This window comes from Alligator sinensis, unplaced genomic scaffold, assembly GCF_000455745.1.
Source record: "Alligator sinensis unplaced genomic scaffold, ASM45574v1 scaffold1046_1, whole genome shotgun sequence".
NCBI classification, from domain to species: domain Eukaryota; kingdom Metazoa; phylum Chordata; order Crocodylia; family Alligatoridae; genus Alligator; species Alligator sinensis.
Genome location: NW_005842174.1, coordinates 949,856 through 955,855, shown reverse-complemented (window position 1 = coordinate 955,855; position 6,000 = coordinate 949,856). Strand labels below are relative to the sequence as shown.

The following is a 6,000-nucleotide window of genomic DNA, read 5'->3' as shown; positions in this document are numbered from 1 at the left end:
CAGTGGGGGGAGGTGGGGGGGGCTTGTGGCAGAGCCCCCTACACAGCATGGGGCAGTGGATCACCACCTCCCCCACCCAGCAGCAGCCGGTGAGCATCGGGGCTTTTTTTGTAAAGCACTGGGAGCTGGGGCAGGCGAGGCACCCATGGTGGGGCTGGGACAGTGCCGGGGGGAAGCAGGCAGGGGATGGAGTGGCAGGGGTCCCCCCCCATGGTCCCCTTCCCTGTCCCGTCCTCCCCCGCCCCTAGTACTTACCAATTCCAAATCTGGCTCCAGCTCCCTGCTGCAGCCACCGGGGACTGCCCGAAGCATCGAAGCTCTCCGAATCTTTTCTGAAGATTCAGAAAACTTCAAATCAATTCAGACCTTTTAATTGGTCCCCTGATTCAATTCGGATTTGGAGATTCGGCTACTGAATTGGGCCGAACCTCCTCCAAATCGAATCAGCACCCGAAGCTTTGCACAGCCCTAGTGACCAGCACTTGGCAGGATTGTGCTGGGATGTGGAGGGGGGTGGGAGCATCAAGGTAATGAACAAGCTCTATTCCTATAATTGTGCTGACATTATTAGAAACATTTGGATACCAGCAAGGATTCAGTGCAAAGGCATGACGGCCACGATTTTGGCTTCAGAAAGAAAACAGAGGGAAATAATGTCATGGTTACTAAAGCCTTTGATATCAGCCCGCCAAATGCAATTCTTGATGATTTACTTGGGGAAAGGGTATAGCCGTGCCTTCCCATCCATGGGCACCAACCAATAGCTTACCTTTGACTTGCGAAGATAAAGTTGATGCGGGAGTATTGCCAGAAAATAACGCTTAGCAAATAGGTAGGCTTTTATAGCCATACAGCACTTGTCAAGCTTAAGCTAAATCATGTAATGCAAACTGATATGTTTGACTGGCAAACACGGAACTTATATTTTATTCCCCTCCTTCCGCTAACTCAATTGAATTTACATTGATTTTCATCCAGAGGTACCTCACATAAGGAGCCTCCGTGGCACAGCTATGCAGTGTATGCAGCTAATGAATAATAGGGTCAAACAATATGCTCAAATGTGCGCAGCTGTGAAGTCCCAGGTCACAGCATCAACAATTAAGTCCAATGTTAGAAAACACTACAGTGCGAGAAAGCTCCATTATGCAAAGAAAAGAAGGGGAAGGTTTCAGCTGGAGAAAAACATGCCATTCAGCTCTTAAACAAAACCGTTTATTCTTGTCATAAAATCAAGCATCGTACAAGGACCAAACCTTTGCCTGCTCTTAAAACAATGTCTACCAGAGAACAGTTCAGAAACATACAATGCAACACATGTCTGAATGCAACAAGGTAAGGTTTGTGCTTGTCATTATGCTGAACAATAGTACAATAGTTCACGTATCCACATGCCATTAAAATCACTTGACTCCTTTGCTGCGCTGTGAAGATTTCAGGGCTGAGAGAAGTTATTTTCACCTTCTTTTTGTTGTTTGTGCCTTTAGAAGTTTATGAGCGCTACGGCAAGGAATACGGATACGCTTCCCTGTGGTTTGAAAGGAGACATATGGCAGCCATATTACATATTTCACTGGCTGTCAAATTGATTTCCTGGGGTCCTAGAGGACATATCCTCCAGGGAGCGTCCACAAGCAACTTGATAGTCTGGATGGCGAACATTTGCTTTGCATCTTTACCATTGGCACATCTGCGAGAGAAGTGTCATGTGTCCTTGCTCGCATCTGCATGGAGACCAGGTTATAGGTGTAAGGAGAGAAAGGGGCTTTGTGCAAACAAGACACCTGGGGGTATTTTCCCCCCTCAAAACAATAAACAGCTGGATGTGCTTTAGTTGGCCTGTGGGTAAGAAAGAGGCTATTTACTCTTTGGAGGTTCTTCAAGACTAACGAAGACTGCAGAAATATTTCTTGGAGCATGGGAGCTTCATCGAAGCTCCACATTAAGTGCTGCAAATGATCTAAGCTGCCACAGCCTCTCTAGCTCAGCTGTGCCATGCAGATCCCATGGGCTGATAGAGCCCATGGCCTAGCTCTGCTTCACAGTGTTTCTGATCTCTGTATGAAAACCAAAGTTTTATGAAAAAGAACAAGAAATGCTAGACTGGCAGCTGATGCAACAGGCAGGACTCTTTGTGGGGACTAAGTGCTGATGAACTACTGGCAGAAAAATGACTAGTTCGGAAATAAATGGTTCCAGCTTCTAAGTTTGTATATTGATCCTTTATAAATTGGCATTGCAAGATTTTCATGGGTATCTATTTTGAGGGACTGAGGGAACTATGGCGTTAAGACACAATTTTCAAAATCAGCTTGATATTCACACCAATGGCGCATCCTGTACAGGCATCCTATTTCCCATTCAAAGGGAATTTTTCTGTTAGACTATAATCTTCTTAAATCTAGTCATAAGACCCTAATATTGCAAGATGCACACCCAGTTTTTAGGGCAGGGGTGGGCAATTATTTCGGGGGGAGGGCTGCTTACTGAATTGTGGCAAGCCATTGAGGGCCACATGACAGGCAGCCAGGGGCAGATAACTATTACTTTCTAAATTTTTTTAAGGGGTCCCATGGGCCAGATAGAATGGCCTGGTGGGTTGCATCTGGCCCATGGGCCACATTTTGCCCACCCGTTTTAGGCAACGGCTTCACTGAGGACAGTGAAGTTATTGACAGTGCTCATGCATACACAGTTAGAAATGCGCAAGTGTTTTCTGCATGGGCAAGTTACTCGATCTGTATTAAGGCTACAAAATGACCCCACCATTACTTGCATGTGCAAAACTGAGACGCTGCATTACAGCTCCACTAAAAAGGAAAATCTTGATATTTTATTTCTTATGCTAGTTTCTAATTTATTGGAATTCATTTTTTAATCTGCCAGTGGGTTGCAACTTTCGATATTCCTGCCTCTATGCCCCTCTCAAGGACTAATGTGTTGTTGAGTTCGGTAACACTGAACTAGGCTAACTAAACAAAATACTGTTCTCCTCTTGTAGGGATAGTGAACCTGTCCACCACCACGCACATCGATCCCTGCTAACATGATTAAACCATGAAAACTTGCTTCAGGAAACAGAATTCCAACTTGAGCAACAGAAACCTGGGAAATTAACCTGTGCGTCTTAAGAGTCATGCTGCTAGCCTAGCAAGAAAATCTGTCCTTTTTGTACGCAAGCCTGCAACCTTGACGTGCTTTTATTCTCTCTGTACTATTCTAGCTTTCCCATCTTCCTGAGAATGCCTTAACAGGAATAATAATCAACTGCCCAAAATGTATTTGAATATATTTGTGTATGCATGATATATATGTTGGAATATGTTTTGGAACATGTTATATCTATGCCATTATTGTTTAAAACATGTTATACTTATGCTATGACTTTGCTTATGTTATACTTCCACTATAATATTGCTTATGAATGCTTATGCTAAGTCAGCCATTCGCTTATGCTAAGTAGCCATCTTAACTGTGTCAACCATTTTCTGAAAAAGCAGCAAGTGAGTCTATGTAAGTCTGTGTGCTGTGAATGATGTGGGAATAATAGTTGAATGAAGCCTGGTACAAACCAGCTATAGTAAGTAACAAGATAAGATACAGGGGTCTTAGGAATGTGGAGATGGTACAATTTGGGACTGAAAAACAGACTGGAATGTAAAAGACAACACATAACTGGTAACAGAATCCAAAATAAACATATGCGAAAAGGTGAATAGTAATTAGTAAAGAAGCCTCCAGAAGTTTCCAGGCTTTAGTTGAAGTCTGCCCAAAAAGAGATAAAAAAGCAGTGAAAAAACAGCCTGACGAGCACCCTGACCACCAACACCAACCTAGCTGCATGTCGAGAGAGAGAGAGAGCCGGCACCCCCTCTTGACTGGATATCTCCTTGAAAAAGCCTGTGACTGGCCATCACGGCATGACTCCAAGAGCCACAGACAGGTGACTTAGTGTGAATGGTGTGCATGACGAGTGTATAATATAAATGGGTGGTGTGCTGCTAAATATTCTAACTCAGTTGCTCATTACTGTGCAATAAACCCTGGCTTGCAGAACCCACATGTTAGTTTTATATCCAACACACACACACCCATCATAAGTCAAATAATTTAAAAAATTAAAAAAGAGTATGTTAATGTTCTCAAAGCCACACAGAGCTGGGAAGAAGGATTTGTAATTATAAATGCATTCAAAGTAGCCTACATGCAGTGCTTGTGTGTGTGGGGGGGAGGGGGAGTTAAAGCACTTGTATAAATTATACCAATCAGCTATCGAGGGGGGGGAGAGGGGGGAATAAGGACATCAAATATAACACTCCCGCATAACTGTTACACACAAATACTAAATCATGGCAAAACAGTGCCTTAGAAAACAGGGCCTAAAATGTCATCATAAAACGAGTTTCCAGCTCCAGGTTTCCTGCCTCTATAAATGCATATGATCATCTTAATGATGTATTTTGAGGAGGCATGATAAATCACTGAGTTAAAAGAGTCTGCGGAATGTGAATACATTTGGAGATTTTCCTTTGGAGAAATGAATGGTGCATTGTAGATGAATCCAAGTAATGAATATTATTCTGACTACTACTTTTTTTTTTTTTTTTGAATCATGCGGTTGAACCGCATGGTTCAATTCCTTGCAATGTGAGATAAGAGCACGAGTTTGTCAAATCCATTCTAACCAGCCCTTGCGATAAATTGGATGGGGTTCTTCTTTTGAATTTGATGGTGCTACCCTACGTGCCAGGGGGATGTATGTGACAATGTTTTGTTAGGAAGTCACAAGTCCCGGTACCTAAAACAGGGGAATTAAAAAGGCAGAAGGTTTTAAAATCCATCATGACTATTTATCTCTATCCCAAAAAGATGGCCAGGGTGGGTGCAACCAAAAAATGCTGTTAAGTAGGATTTTTTTTTTTTTTAAACCCCCATCATTATAAAATGCCTTCTGTTTGACTTGTCAAGTGTACCATACAGACTAGAAATGTACAGGGAAAAATAAAGCCCAGCCATAAAATATTATTTGTAGCTTCTGTTATATTTCCATTAAACTGCATTAATATAAGCATAGTTACATATTAACATAAAACCATTTAGTAAAATGTTCAAACTTGAAGGTACGGCATATCCCCCAGTGCTCACCGTTAAAATTTCACTTTTAGTTACGGTATGTCATTCGCGATTTACTACCCTACCAACGATGCTAATTACAGACAGTGAAGCTAATGTGGGTGAGCAAAACTAATATTTGTGCCCCAGTCTGTGGATGCTGTATTTTACATTACCAGTTTAGGAGTCTGTTTGCACACTAGATCCAGGGTTTTTGAACCTGAAAGCTTGCTTAATAATTATTCTCCAACTATTTGGGTTGGTCTAATAAAAGATATCAAATTCACCCAAGGAACCTTGTCTGCTGTATGCTAAGGCATTTTGGTTTGCATCATAAAAACAAAAGACATATAGCAACGCAGTAGCTATTGAGATGTATTGTGGCAAAATCAACATACTGCACTGGAGAATTTCATACCCTTTTGGTGCTAATCTGGGAATAAAACTATTCTAGGTAGCCTCCATGGTAAAACTGCATTTGCTGTGTTATGGTCATTTTAAAATACACATTTTCCATATTTTCTGCATTTAATGTGATACGGTCTTTCTGCATGATGCTGTCCTAGTATATGTTTTTGGCTTGTTCTAGTTAAATCATGCTACACAGAGTCCATCTGATCTTCTTGCCAGTAACAGGACTACCATCTCAGTGGCTGTTCTGCTGTTTACCAGTGTGGAGATGATGAAAGTCAGGCTAGGCCAATTATTGAGATGCCAATCTGAGAAAGAAAGCAACAATCAACGGAGCTCTTTTCATCCCTCTTCTTTCCTTCTCTTGTTTGTGCTCGGCTCTTTACCGCTGCCATTGTCTGGAGTTCATTAACTAACCGCAAAGTCCTAGCTTTCAACTTCCGCATCACAACTCTTGTTTTGCGGGATGGCTGTCAG

The 6,000-nt window shown here is 42.2% G+C and overlaps 1 protein-coding gene across 1 annotated transcript in view; it reads right to left on the bottom strand.

The window, feature by feature from the left end:
* Positions 1-6,000, bottom strand: part of CDH4 (cadherin 4) — a 759,836-nt gene that overhangs the window by 162,795 nt on the left and 591,041 nt on the right. The window lies entirely within an intron of this gene.